The sequence below is a fragment of the Stegostoma tigrinum genome, chromosome 7 (genome assembly GCF_030684315.1).
Source record: "Stegostoma tigrinum isolate sSteTig4 chromosome 7, sSteTig4.hap1, whole genome shotgun sequence".
NCBI classification, from domain to species: Eukaryota; Metazoa; Chordata; class Chondrichthyes; order Orectolobiformes; family Stegostomatidae; genus Stegostoma; species Stegostoma tigrinum.
This window is the reverse complement of record NC_081360.1, coordinates 102,479,028-102,494,380: the sequence shown is the minus strand read 5'-3', so window position 1 is coordinate 102,494,380 and position 15,353 is coordinate 102,479,028. Positions and strand designations below refer to the sequence as shown.

Below are 15,353 nucleotides of genomic sequence, written 5' to 3'. Positions count from 1 at the left end.
CTTTACTTTGTTTTGACTTAGGAAGACGGGGCTAAGTTCCAGCATTACCCTGTGGTGGTGAGGGGGGTAATTGGGCTGCGGGGGTTCCCACTCTCAAACATCCAACTTATGAACACTATTTCACATAGGGGTGTAATTTTAAAGGTCCAATATAGTAATAATTCCTATACTTGCAAATAGCTCCTTTCTACATTGTTCTGACTTGCATACAAATAGACTCTCAAACAGGCTCTGCAACAGAACTCAGAACTCTTGTATGGAAGTAGCGTTTAATGAAAATGCAGATGAGCCTTGGGGCGGAGTATGTTGTGATGTGACTGTGACCTCTGTGTAATTACGGAAGTTTGGAACTCGAGCAGCTCACAGCAGGGAGCTGTGTGACCTTATCCTCAGTCTGGAGTCACATGTATGCCAGACCAGATAAAGATGGCAGCTTCCTTCCCTGAAGGGCATTTGTGATCCAGACGGATGGTTCCTGACAATCACAGATTGTTTCATGGTCGTCAATATACTCTTAATTCCGGATTTTTATTGAATTCAAATACAACCCTCTGTAATGACAGGATTCAAACACATTCCCAGAAAATTACCTGGGTCGTCTCTGATGCAACAGTGTGTCTGTGTGTGTGTCTGTGTGACCTTTAGTTGATTTGATCCCTTCCATAAAATTGATACTGTTTTTAACTTCAAACGCAGGCACTATCTAAATGCAAGTTTCCTTTACAACGCTGAATGTAAATCATATTGAGTCATATGTTTCAAGTACAGGTTAGGACAGTCAATTTGTTCATCAAGCCACAAACCAGCTGCAAAAACACCAATCAATCATTTATTAACGGGGATCGGTTCAGAATAAAAAACATTACCAGCATATTAACTACTCAACAAAGTACACATAGAACATAGAAGCTCTGACCAATGGTCAACAATACTGCCATAATCAAATCTGCCGCTGTTTTTGAATGTCATCTATCTTATCATGTGGGGGCTATCTGGTCAAAAGTGGACTTTTGAGAGGGTATGGATGTGACAAAGTGGGATGATTTCAGCAGAATGGTTATGTAACTTGACCAAAAGATCAGAAGAGAGAGGAGCAGAATTAGGTCACTCAGCCCATTGTGTCCAATTCGCAATTCAATGAAATCATAGCTGATCTCATAATCTCCAACTCTGCTTTCCAGCCAACTCCTATGACCTTGAATCCCTTACTGACTAAAAATCAGTCTATATCAGCCTTTAATAATCTAGCCTCAACAGCCTCCTGATAATCAGGAGAATGAGTTCAAAACTCAGTTTGAGGAAACTGAATACAGCTTCCTTAAAAGAAAATCTGAAGATAGAAAGCCGGTATTAGTGCACATTGCCATTATAATAGGTTAATGACATCAGAGTCTGAAGGATCCATCATTGAGGGGACGAAGACTTGAAGTCCTGGCCTAGACTTTCTTACATGTGGCCCCGACTGCTAATGACTTCATTCATAACTGCTTTGTGAAGCGCTCTAATGAGTCTTGTTTTTGCCTCAACTGGCCACCACTGCATGCTCTCGTATCAACAATAAATCCCCAATGTTCTGATAATTAAGAGAAGAAATAATTTCAGAGCTCAAAGTTATGAGGAAAATGTAGAGTTGAGTAATTTTTTTGTCTGATGGGACACAATGTTGGAAGGTCAGGCCTAACTGAGATTTTCAAATGAACTGATGGGAGTCAACAAAGTTGAAGTAATTGGATTGTTTGCTGGTGAAAATTTTGATCTGATTTATTATTTGCACATGTAATCAGATGTAGTGAAAAGTATCATATTGTGCACTAACCAGACACATCATATCTTACATAAGTACGTCAGGGTAATAGACCAGAATGCAGTATATATCGGAAAAGGGATACAAGTTAACCAGGAAGGAGCTGAAGAAAGGGCTTAGGAGAGCTATAAGGGGGCATGAGAAAACCTTGGCAGATAGGATCAAGGAAAACCCCAAGGCTTTTTACACATACATGAGGAATAAGAGAATGATCCGAGAAAGAGTAGGGCCGATCAAGGATTGTAAAGGGAATTTGTGTACAGAGCCTAAAGAGATATGTGAGGTCCTTAATGAATAATTTACTTTGGTATTCGCAACTGAGAGGGACCTACTTGTAGAGGAGGGCAGTGTGCAACAGGCTGGTAGGCTCGAGGAGGTGGATGTTAGTAAGGAATATGTGCTAAGAATTGTGAGGACCTTGAAGATAGACAGTCCCCCAGGCCTGATGGGATTTATCCAAGGATTCTATGGGAAGCAAGGGCCTTTGGCGATGTTCTTTTGTCCTCACTGTCCATGGGTCTAGTGCCGGAATATTGGAGAGAGGCAAATGTCATTCCCTTGTTCAAAAAAGGGAATAGGAATAACCCTGGAAATTAAAGGCCAGTTAGTCTGTCTTCAGTGGTGGGCAAATTATTGGAAAGGGATCTGAGAGATAGGATTTATGATCACTTGGATAGGCACAGTTTAATTCGTGATAGTCGGCATGGATTTGTGAGGGGTAGATCATACCTCACAAACCTTATTGAATTCTTTGAAGTGGTCATTAAACAGGTGGATGAAGGTAGAGTGGTGGATGTGGTATACATGGATTTAAGTAAGGCGTTTGAGAAGGTTCCCCATGGTAGCTCATGCAGAAGGCAAAGAGGCGTGGGATAGGGGGAAATGTGGCAGATTGAATTCAAAATTGGCTGACCCTTGGAAGACAAAGGATGGTAGTGGACAGAAGATATTCAACACTGTGCTCAGTTACGAGTGGTGCACCACAAGGATCTGTTCTGGGTCATCTTCTGTTTGTGGTTTTTGTAAATGATTTGGATGTAGGATTGGAAGGGTGGATTAGTAAGTTCACAGCCAATACGAAGGTGGGCTGCATTGTGGACAGTGCAGAGGGCTGTTCTATGTTACAAAGGGACATTGATAGGATGCAGAGCTGGGCTGAGAAGTGGCAGTTGAAGTTTAACCCTGAAAAGTGTGAGGTGGTTCATTTTGGAAGGACAAATTTGAAAGCAGAATACAGGGTTGACAGAAAGATTCTTGGCAGTGTGGAGGAGCAAAGGGATCTTGGGGTTCATGTCCACAGTTCCCTGAAAGCTGCCACCCAGGTGGATAGAGTTGTTAAGAAGGCGTATGGTGTGTTAGCTTTCATTGAAAGAGGGATTGAGTTCAAGAGCTGTGAAGTTATGCTCCAGCTATACAAAAGCCTGGATCGGCCACATCTGGAGTATTGTGTCCAGTTCTGGTCGCCTCATTACAAGAAAGATTTGGAAGCGTTGCAAAAGATGCAGAAGAGATTTACCAGGATGTTACCTGGAATGGAGGGAAGGTCTTACAAGAAAAGGTTGAGAGCACTAGGGCTTTTCTCTTTAGAACGACAAAGAATGATAGGTGACTTGATAGAAGTGTACAAAATGATCAGAGGTATAGATAGTGGACAGCCAGAGACTTTTTCCTAGGGTGGAGGTAGCTATTACGAGGGGACATAGTGTTGAAGTGAGTGGAGGTAGATACAGGGGAGAGGTCAGAGGTAGGATCTTTACTCAGAGAGTGATATGGGCATTTGCCAAAGAGGGTAGTTGAGTTGGCCTCTTTAGGGGCATTTAAGTGGCTATTAGATAGGCATATGGATGATAGTATAAGGTAGGGGTGGAGGTTAGATAGACCTTAGGATTAGGGTAAAAGTTCGGCACAGCATCGTGGGCCTAAGGTCCTGTACTGTGCTGTACAGTTTTGTGTTCTATATAGTCCTAGAGCTACAGAGAAGGTGCAGAGAAGGATCAACTCAAATAAGAGAGGTCCATTCTGAAGTCTGATAACAGTGAGGAAGAAGCTGTTTTTAATCTGCTAGTACAAGTTGTTGAACTTTTTGTCTTCTGCCTAATGGAAGTGGGAGGGATCTTTGATGATGTTGGTTGCTTTCCTGTGGTAGCAGGAAGTGTAGACGGAGTCAGTGGAAGCAAGGCTGGTTTGATGACGGACTGGACTGCATTCACGACTCTAATTTCTCATCCCACTAACGTCTCAACCCTTCCTTCTCATCCCTGCCTCCTCGACCTGTCCATTTTCTCTCCTATCTATCCACTCCTCCAACCTCACTGACCAATCCCCACCACTGCCTACCTGAACACTCTATTGCCATCCCACCTACCTTTCCCAGCCCCACACCTCCCTATTTACTGCAGCGCTCCCATTCCCCTCCCACATTTCTGAAGGAGGGTCCTGACCCAAAATGTCTGCTTTCTTGCCCCTCTGATGCTGCTTGGCCTGCTGTGTTCCTCAAGCTCCACACTGTTATCTCTAATATCTGACAGTTTTGGGGAGAGCAGTTGGCATCCCAAGCTGTGACACATCTGGAAAGGATGCTTTTTATGGCTGACTGACTAACACCCTGCACTGCCACCTCTCCGACGCTTCACCGGCACCTGGGCTGAACTTACCAATGTTGAAGTTGTTAGTCTGCAGGAGCCATCTGTTTGTGGCTCGGCCCACCTTGCCAATGGGCCACAGAGGCTGGGTCCCATGCCAGACCCACACTCGATCTGCAACCACTTCCACTGTTACCACTGCAATCTCGCCAATAACCAGGAGACCCTGGCTCTGCTGTCGCTGCTGCCTGGAATCCCTGCTCTGGTCCTACCACAACCAGGATTCACTGACTCCACTGCCAGGCCAGGCCAGGCCACTGTCTCAGCAAGGTCTCTGGCCAAGATAATAAAATGTGAGGCTGGATGAACACAGCAGGCCAAGCAGCATCTCAGGAGCACAAAAGCTGACGTTTCGGGCCTAGACCCTTCATCAGAGAGGGGGATGGGGAGAGGGAGCTGGAATAAATAGGGAGAGAGGGGGAGGTGGACCGAAGATGGAGAGTAAAGAAGATAGGTGGAGAGAGTGTAGGTGGGGAGGTAGGGAGGGGATAGGTCAGTCCAGGGAAGACAGACAGGTCAAGGAGGTGGGATGAGGTTAGTAGGTAGCTGGGGGTGCGGCTTGGCGTGGGAGGAAGGGATGGGTGAGAGGAAGAACCGGTTAGGGAGGCAGAGACAGGTTGGACTGGTTTTGGGATGCAGTGGGTGGGGGGGAAGAGCTGGGCTGGTTGTGTGGTGCAGTGGGGGGAGGGGACGAACTGGGCTGGTTTTGGGATGCGGTGGGGGAAGGGGAGATTTTGAAACTGGTGAAGTCCACATTGATACCATTGGGCTGCAGGGTTCCCAAGCGGAATATGAGTTGCTGTTCCTGCAACCTTCGGGTGGCATCATTGTGGCACTGCAGGAGGCCCATGATGGACATGTCATCTAAAGAATGGGAGGGGGAGTGGAAATGGTTTGCGACTGGGAGGTGCAGTTGTTTATTGCGAACTGAGCGGAGGTGTTCTGCAAAGCGGTCCCCAAGCCTCCGCTTGGTTTCCCCAATGTGGAGGAAGCCGCACCGGGTACAGTGGATGCAGTATACCACATTGGCAGATGTGCAGGTGAACCTCTGCTTGATGTGGAATGTCATCTTGGGGCCTGGGATAGGGGTGAGGGAGGAGGTGTGGGGACAAGTGTAGCATTTCCTGCGGTTGCAGGGGAAGGTGCCACTACTTCCGCCATTTACGATCCGACCCCACCACCCAAGACATTTTTCCATCCCCACCCCTGTCTGCTTTCCGGAGAGACCACTCTCTCCGTGACTCCCTTGTTCGCTCCACACTGCCCTCCAACCCCACCACACCCGGCACCTTCCCCTGCAACCGCAGGAAATGCTACACTTGTCCCCACACCTCCTCCCTCACCCCCATCCCAGGCCCCAAGATGACATTCCACATTAAGCAGAGGTTCACCTGCACATCTGCCAATGTGGTATACTGCATCCACTGTACCCGGTGTGGCTTCCTCTACATTGGGGAAACCAAGCGGAGGCTTGGAGGCCGCTTTGCAGAACACCTCCACTCAGTTTGCAACAAACAACTGCACCTCCCAGTCGCAAACCATTTCCACTCCCCCTCCCATTCTCTAGATGACATGTCCATCATGGGCCTCCTGCACTGTCACAATGATGCCACCCGAAGGTTGCAGGAACAGCAACTCATATTCCGCCTGGGAACCCTGCAGCCATATGGTATCAATGCGGACTTCACCAGTTTCAATATCTCCCCTTCCCCTACTGCATCCCTAAACCAGCCTAGTTCGTCCCCTCCCCCCACTGCACCACACAACCAGCCCAGCTCTTCCCCCCCACCCACTGCATCCCAAAACCAGTCCAACCTGTCTCTGCCTCCCTAACCGGTTCTTCCTCTCACCCATCCCTTCCTCCCACACCAAGCCGCACCCCCAGCTACCTACTAACCTCATCCCACCTCCTTGACCTGTCCGTCTTCCCTGGACTGACCTATCCCCTCCCTACCTCCCCACCTATACTCTCTCCACTTATCTTCTTTTCTCTCCATCTTCGGTCCGCCTCCCCCTCTCTCCCTATTTATTCCAGTTCCCTCTCCCCATCCCCCTCTCTGATGAAGGGTCTAGGCCCGAAACGTCAGCTTTTGTGCTCCTGAGATGCTGCTTGGCCTGCTGTGTTCATCCAGCCTCACATTTTATTATCTTGGAATCTCCAGCATCTGCAGTTCCCATTATCTCTGAAGGGTAAGATGGTGTCTGCTGTGGACTGATTGTGACGGTAGGTGTAGTGGATCGAGGTCATCTGGGACAGTGGAGTTGATGTGGGCCATTACTAACGTCTCAAAGCACTTCATAAGAATGGATGTCAGAGCCACTTATGGTAGTCATTAGGCACGCTTCCTGATTTTTCTTTGGCACCAGGGTGGTAAAGATCCTCTTGAAGCAAGTGGGAACCTCGCGTTGTAGTAAGGAGAGGTTAAAGATGTCTGCAAATACTCCCACCAGCTGGTTCACACGATATCAGTGTGCACGGCCTGGGGGCTCCAACCAGGACAGTCCCTTTCTCTGTAGATTCACTCTCAAAAGGCCAATCTGAGTCTGTGGCAGTGACTGTGAAGGGTATTGGGGCAGATGACATCATTTCAATGATCTTCTGTTTGAAACGAGTATAGAATGCTTTGAGCTCATCAGGGAGGGATATATTGTCGTCAGTGATTCTACTCGATTTGCTTTGTAGCGGGTCGATATTGTGTAAGCCTTGCCACGTATGATACTCACTTGTGCGGTTAGTCTGGGACTCTAGTTTAGTCTGGTATTGACTCTCTGCAAAGCCATCAGGGACACAAAGATCATACCTAGATTTCCTGTATAGGTCAGGGTCCCATGGCCTGAATGTCTCAGACCTGGATTTCAGTAGGGAGCACAACTTCCAGTTCATCCATGGTTTTTGGTTGGGGAACACTTGGATTAACTTCAGGAACAAAAGCAAAGTTGCTGGAAAAGCTCAGCAGGAATAACTCAGATGATCTTCTTTGGCTTTGCCAGTGAGGGTAGTGGAGCCAGCTTCATTAGGGGCATTTAAGCAGCTATTAGATAGACATATGGATGATGGTATAAGGTAGGGGTGGAGGTTAGACAGGCGTTAAGATAAGGGTAAAAGTTTGGTGCAACATTGTGGGCCGAAGGGCCTGTAGTATTCTATGTTCAGTCCTCTACACGCTTACTAATGAAGTCCGTGACAGCAGTGGCATACTTACTTCGGTTGGCCACTGAGTTCTTGAATATGGACCAGTCCACCAAGTGCAAACAGCGATGTGGGAACTCATCTGTTACCTCAAACCAGCAATGTGCAACTTTCTGTACTATATCCTTCTGCTTCAGTTTGTGCTTGTGAAGAGCACAGTGTTGTGATCTGATTTACCCAAAATGCGGGTGAGGAATGGAGCAGTAGGCATCTTTGCTTGTGTAGCAATGTTCTAGGGTGTTTGAGCCTCTGGTGGGGCAGGAGGCATGTCGGTAGCACACTCTTGAGGTTGGCCTGTTTGAAGTCACTGGCTACAATGATCAAGGCCTCGGGGAATTCTGTCTCAAGGCTATTTGCAGCAGTTTATATTTCATCAAGTGTAGTCTTCACGTATTTGAACATCATGAGAAAGGTTATTATTCATTCAAGACTCTGATTTCCACACTGTACTGCACCCGTTGAAAGAAAATAAAAACTGTATTCATTTCCCTTGATATAGTTTTATTACTGGATGAGTAATTCAGAGGAATTAGGATGTTACTTCAAATCTCTTCATTGTAGCTGTAAAATTTAAATTTCAATTGATGTCCATCTGGATCAATAATGTCCTTCAGGGAAGGAAATCGACTGGACTTACCTGGTTTGGCTCCAGAACCACAGCAACAGGATTAACTCTTAGCTACCCTAGAGGAATTCCTTTATGAACAAAGGATAAATGGATTGGGACTCTCTATTCACTGGAGTTTTGAAGAATGCGAGGTGATCTCATTGAAAAATTGGATTCTAAAGGGGCTTGGTAGGCTAATTGCTGAAAGAATATTTACCCTCAAGGGTGAGTCTTGGACCGAAAGGCATAGTCTCAGAATAAAGGGATGCCAATTTAAGACTGAGATGCAGAGGATTGAGAATCTTTGGAACCCCTTGTGACCTAGAGTCGTAGAAGCAACGTCCTTGAAAGGGTACATCAGTAGGGGAATCAAAGGTTATGGGAGAAGGGCAGGAAAATGAACGTGAAGAGTGTCAGATCAGCCATGATCCGACTGAATGGTGGCACTGCCTTGAGGGGCCAAACAGCCCATTGCTGTTCCTGAGATAATGGGATATTGCTGATCCTATTTCCTTCTGGGTAATTTGCAGTGGCAATTAAAACTGGCCTTGCCAGTGACATCCCTGAAATGAACTAAAACAGTTACTCTGTACATTGGATCCTCTGTTGACTTGTCTCTTGGTGGTGAACACTCTCTGCTATAGTCTGTAGAAGGTTGATCTGGTGCAATTGATCCAGTGTTGGACTGGGGGAGCGATGGTCTAGTGGTATTATTGCTGGACTGTTAATCCAGAGACCCAGCTCATATCCTGGGGACCTGGATTCAAATCCCCCAATGGCAGATAGTGGAATTTGAATTCAATAAAATATCTGGAATTAACAATCTAACGATGACCATGAATCTATTATCATAGAACATAGAACAGTACAGGCCCTTCGGCCCTTGATGTTGTGCTGACCTGTCATACCGATCTCAAGCCCATCTAACCTACACTATTCCATGTACGTTCATATGCTTATCCAGTGTTGACTTAAATGTACCTAAAGTTGGCAAATCTACAACCGTTGCAGGCAAAGCGTTCCATTCCCTTACTACTCTCTGAGTAAAGAAACTACCTCTGACATCTGTCCTATATCTTTCACCCCACAATTTAAAGCTTTGCCCCCTCGTGCTCACTGCCACCATCCTAGGAAAAAGGCTCTCCCTATCCACCCTATCTAACCCTCTGATTATTTTATATGTTTCAATTAAGTCACCTCTCAACCTTCTTCTCTCTAACGAAAACAGCCTCAAGCCCCTCAGCCTTTCCTCGTAAGACGTTCCCTCCGTACCAGGCAACATCCTAGTAAATCTCCTCTGCACCCTTTCCAAAGCTTCCACATCCTTCTTATAATGCGGTGACCAGAACTGTACGTAAATACTCCAAGTGTGGCCGCACCAGAGTTTTGTACAGCTGCAGCATAACCTCTTGGTTCCGGAACTCGATCCCTCTATGAATAAAAGCTAAAACACTGTATGCCTTCTTAACAGCCCTGTCAACCTGGGTGGCAACTTTCAAGGATCTGTGTACTTGGACACCGAGATCGCTCTGCTCATCTACACTACTAAGAATCTTACCATTAGCCCAGTACCTTGCCTTCCGGTTACTCCTACCAAAGTGCATCACCTCACACTTGTCTGCATTAAACTCCATTTGCCACCTCTCAGCCAAGCTCTGCAGCTTATCTATGTCTCTCTGCAACCTACAGCATCCTTCGTCACTATCCACAACTCCACCGACCTTAGTGTCGTCTGCAAATTTACTAACCCATCCTTCTACGCCATCATCCAGGTCATTTATAAAAATGACAAACAGCAGTGGACCCAACACCGACCCTTGTGGTACACCACTAGTAACTGGTCTCCAGGACGAATATTTCCCATCAACTACCACCCTCCGTCTTCTTTCAGCAAACCAATTTCCGATCCAAACTGCTATATCTCCCACAATTCCATTCCTCCGCATTTTGTACAATAGCCTACTGTGGGGAACCTTATCGAATGCCTTGCTGAAATCCATATACACCACATCAACCGGTTTACTCTCATCTACCTGTTTGGTCACCTTCTCAAAGAACTCAATAAGGTTTGTGAGGCACGACCTACCCTTCACAAAACCGTGCTGACTATCCCTAATCAATTTATTCTTTTCTAGATGATTATAAATCCTATCCCTTATAACCTTTTCCAAAACTTTACCAACAACTGAGGTAAGGCTCACTGGTCTATAATTCCCAGGGTTGTCTCTACTCCCCTTCTTGAACAGGGGAACCACATTTGCTATCCTCCAGTCATCTGGCACTATTCCTGTAGACAATGACGAGTTAAAGATCAATGCCAAAGGCTCGGCAATCTCCTCCCTGGCTTCCCAGAGGATCCTAGGATTGATCCTATTGATTGTTGGGGAAATACCCATCTGGTTCACTATCTGAGTCACTAACGTCCTTAAGGGAAGGAAACTGTCCATCCTTAACTGGTCTGGCCTACATGTGACTCCAGACCCACAGCAATGTGGTTGACTCTGAACTGCCCGTTGGGAAATTAGGGATGGGTAATCTCCTGGTCTATGATGCCCTCATCCTGTGAACGAATAAAAAAGAACTCCCTTATCTGACTAAGGGAGGTAGCTGTTGAGGCACTGGAAGCATTCAACTAACCTGCCATCGAAGGATATGAGGAGAAATTGGGAACAGAGAACTGACATGACGGGTCAGATCTCCTTTTTATGGATACATAGAATGGATCAGCATTGAAGGATGCCTCATGACCATCATCTCCATGTCAGCCCTCTGCAAAAACAATTTACTTGCTTCCACTCCACCTGCCCCTTCCAATGCTGCAAAAATTTTCTCTTCAGATAATTACTCAATTCTCTTTTGAAAGTTTCAATTGAATCTGCTCCTTTACCCTCTCAGGCAGTGCACTGCAGATTCTAACCACATTTTTTCTTTCTTTGCCTTTACTTATATTGCTAATGCCCTTAAGTTGATATTCACTAGTACTCTATTCCAGGGCTTGGGACCAAGAGGGTACATCAGGGTCAAATAAACAGAGTGTGGGATTCTGAGGTGGGGGGAAAAGGAGGGTATTCCCATAACCCTTCAGTTCTGTAGAATTTGTTTTATTCACTGGCAGGATGAGGGTGGCACTGGCAAGGCCCAAGTTTATTGCCCGTCACTAATTATCCAGAGGGCAGCTAAGAGTGAACCACATTGCTGTGGGTCTGCAGTCACATATAAACCAGGCCAGTAAGGATAACAGAGTCTATAGGCGTGAGGTTAGAAATGCACAGCTCGACAGACAGCCTCTGAGGAGCAGGTAAGTCAATGTTTTGGGCCGAAACCCTTCAACAGGAATTTTCCTACATTGTAATGTCAAAGGACATAGTTGGGAAAAATCCATTTGGCACTCTAATCAACAATGGCTTCATAGTTGTCATTGGATGCTTAATTCCAGAGTTTTAAAAAACAATATAAATTCCACTAGATGCCGTGGTGGGATTCAAACCCAGGTTGTCCGAATATTACATGGATCTCTGGGTTAATGGTCAAGTGATGCCCCCAAACCATCATCTCCCCTCAGTTTTTGTTTGTTTGACAAAATGTAATATTTGGTAACGTTTATGTCGGTTGAACTGACACACTGGAAGTACTCAAAACAAGTCAAACCAGCATGTGTCATTCGCACAATCATCTTTTGGTTTTTATATTCTTCTGTTAATTTAACACTTTTATTGTCACATATATCTTGAAGATACAGTCGAGAGTGTTTGGTCGTCTCAATCTGGTGCCATTTTGAGCTACAAAAGAAATTATTTAAATAAGAGTTCATATTCTGTTCAAATTAAGCCTCAAGCACATCTTTTCTAAGGTCTCTGAAAGGTGTTCCGGTCTGCAGGGAGGTGTGCTTGATGAACCCAATGGTTCAGGACATGCCAGCTCTGCTGCTGTCAAACACTGCCAGAAGTCCAGGCTCCAGACCTAACACAGTCAAGAGTCCAAGGTCCAGGCTTACAGCCACTCCCAGGATGGGACACCACAATGGCTCAGTGGTTAGTACTGCTGCCTCACACTTCCAGTGACCCGGGTTCAATGTCACCCTCGGGCGACTGTGTGAAGTTTGCACACTCTCCCTGTGTATATGTAGGTTTCCTCTGAGTGCTCTGGTTTCATCCCAAATTCCAGAGATGTGCAAGTTAGGTGGGTTAGCCATGGGAAATACAGGGATAGAGACGGTGTGGCTAAATGAGTGGCCTGGTTCTTTGGTTCCAAGAGTCCAGGTTCTGGCTCTACTGCTGCCAGGAGTCCTGGCTCCGGGCACCACCATGGTCACCAGGAATACTGATCCATACTGCTGACGCTGCAGCCAACGCCTCACCAACAATGCTTGGTCCTTGAAGACTGAGAAAGAAGACAAGAAAGGACGCTGCCAGCTTGGAGTGGATGGGCTCTGGTCTACCACTGTGATGCAGCCATCTTACATCTGTCTCTGTCTTGTATTTTTGCCCATTGGTCATTGGCAATAGTAACCAAGATGGTGCAGTGACCTCCTGCCGACTGGTGCCCCATCTGCCCTAACCCAAGATGGGGGTCTGTAGCTTCACCTTCTGACGATTCCTATTGGCCAAGCCTCCCTCCAGAGGGCCTTGAACTACGGGCAACGGGCAAAGGTGTCTGACTTAAAGCCCAGAATAATTTTTCAAAAACAAATTTAGAAACGTTACGGCCAGTTGCGTCTTTCTCTCCTCTCGACAAATATTTTAAACGTGGTCGCGGCTGGTTGGCGATGCGGAGAACAAATGGAATTCGATGAAATATTCCTCGAGGCCCCACTTCTTCTCCGGCGTTTAGTCGGCCGCGGAGGGTGAAGGAGCAAAAATAAAAAGTGAGGCGGGCGGGCGGGCAGAAAACAAACCGAGGCCGCCGGTACCAGGGAGGTGGAGGGAGCCGCCAGCCGGGAGGGGGGGGGGGGGCGGGCCGAAGCTCGGAGCCTGGGGAGGGTGAGTAACCGGCCCCGGTCCTGTGTGTCAGGGAACGGGAGCATGAGGCCGCGGGAGCAGTCCCGGAAGAGGGAGGGAGGCGGGCGGGCCCCGCAGGCAGGGCTGTGAGGGACAAGGACCTCCAAACTCATAAACCCCCCCACCCCCCTCCCTTGACCCCCCCATCCCCCTCCCCTGACCACCCCCACCCCCCTACTACCCTTACCCCCCATCCACCCCTACCTTTCAACCCCTCTCCCCCCAATCCACCCCCATGACCCCCACCTCCCTCTGACCCCCCCATCCCCCTCCCCTGACCACCCCTACCCCTACCCCCACCCCCCTACTACCCTTCGCCCCCCCATCCACCCCTACCCTTCAACCCCTCTCCCCCAATCCACCCCCATGACCCCCACCCCCCTACTACCCTTCCCCCCCCCCCATCCACCCCTACCCTTCATCCCCCCGAACCCCTCCACCCCCTACTCCCCATCCCCCATCCAGCCCTACACTTCAACCCCACTCCCCCATCCACCCTGGCCCCCCCATCCACCCCTACCCTCCCTCCCCGATCCACCCCTACCCTTCACCCCCCTCCCCCGAGTCCCCCACCCCTGCACTCCCCTTCCCCCCGACCCCCATTTCCCATCCACCCCTACCCTTCAGCCCCCTCCCCTGACTCATCCCACTCCCCCTCACCCCCTACCCCCCCCCACTCCCCTGACTCTTCCCACCCCCATCCACCCCAACCCTTCAGCCCCCTCCCCAACCCCCCACTCCCCTGACCCCCCCGCTCCCCTTCACCCCCGACCCCCATCCACCCCATTACTCCCTTGCAGAAGATCCTTTCCCACCCCCATAATACCCCACCCCTCCATCATATGTAACCCCTCATATTTCCCCCTCTACAAATAACCCACCTCGCTGCCCAAACCACCCCCTTCCCCACAGCCCCCTACTCCCTTTAGATCATCAATAAAAACCTTTTTCCAATCCTTAGCCCCATCTGACCCTCACCACATCCTGAATCACTACCTCACTCCCCTACACCAATTAACTTAATCCTATGCTCTAAAAACATACAGCCCACCCTGAACTGCTACTATCCCCAATCTCTCAAATCTTTCCAGATTCTCCACATCCAAACCACACTTCCAACATCCACTACATCTCTATTCCCTTCCAATTCCCCCCACCTTCTCCTCAACCTCCACACCCATAAGCTCCCTACCACACTCTCATGTGCAGTCCTTCAGATCCCCACCTCCTTGTCATAACACCAGACCTAATCTCCATTCCCCTCACCCTCTTATATCTAATGTCCCAGCCTCCATCCTCACCCTCTCCTCCATCCCTGACACCATTCACACTCCAAATGCAACCCCCATGTCCCTGTTTTCCCCCAACTCCACCTCAATCCTATGCCACCTCTCCAGTCCCTAAACCAGCCACACAAAGACCACCTGCCCTTGTAACTCTGTTCCCCCACCCCCAACGTACCCCCTCCATCACCCAGAATCCAACCCCCCATCCGTTCCAGACCCTGACCAACCCAGTCATCACCTCAAGCTCACTTTGTCCCAGTTCCCTGGAACAAAACGCCACTGCCCTCCATTCTGCTCTCCAACTCCTACACCTCTGTGTCCCTCCTCCCACCTCCAAAATGCAAACTCACTTGACCAAAGCATATCAGCCTACCCACTCCTCTTACTTCCCATCATCCCAAACCCATCCCTCAGGCGAGGGCTGACTCACCTAATCCACGCCCACCCCAAACCTGCCTTGTTCTTCCCTGCCCTCACGTCCATCAGCTCCTCCTTTATTCCCAAACCCTCGCGCTTCCACATAACCTTCCCTCGTCTGCTCCCACTGACCAAAGAATCAAATGTAGCAGGAGGAAGAGCATTTCTAGCAGTGAGTGGTTGGGATCAGGAATGTGCCGCCCAAGTGACATATTGTCCATCGAGTCTGCTCCACCATTTGATCATGGCTGATATGTTTCTCAACCCCGTTCTCCTGCCTTCATCGCCTTACTAGTCAAGTAAAAGTTATCCAGTAGTTCCTAATCCCTTTCCCCTTTTAAGTACTTATCCAATTATCCCCTTTCAGGCCGCGCACTCCAGTTCAGGTCTTGCCGTGAGACCCAGATCTC

At 48.2% G+C, this 15,353-nt stretch overlaps 1 protein-coding gene across 3 annotated transcripts in view; it reads left to right on the top strand.

Moving 5' to 3' along the window:
• Positions 1–13,184: 13,184 nt before the first annotated feature.
• znf142 (zinc finger protein 142) overlaps positions 13,185–15,353 on the top strand; it is a 41,181-nt gene continuing 39,012 nt past the window's right edge. For 2 of the 3 annotated variants that reach the window (XM_048535267.2, XM_059647576.1), the window contains exon 1: positions 14,141–15,115. The gene's annotated coding sequence lies outside the window, so the exon portion shown is untranslated. Of the gene's footprint in view, positions 13,223–14,140; positions 15,116–15,353 lie in introns of those variants that run through there. The other variant, XM_059647577.1, reaches the window with a different exon arrangement.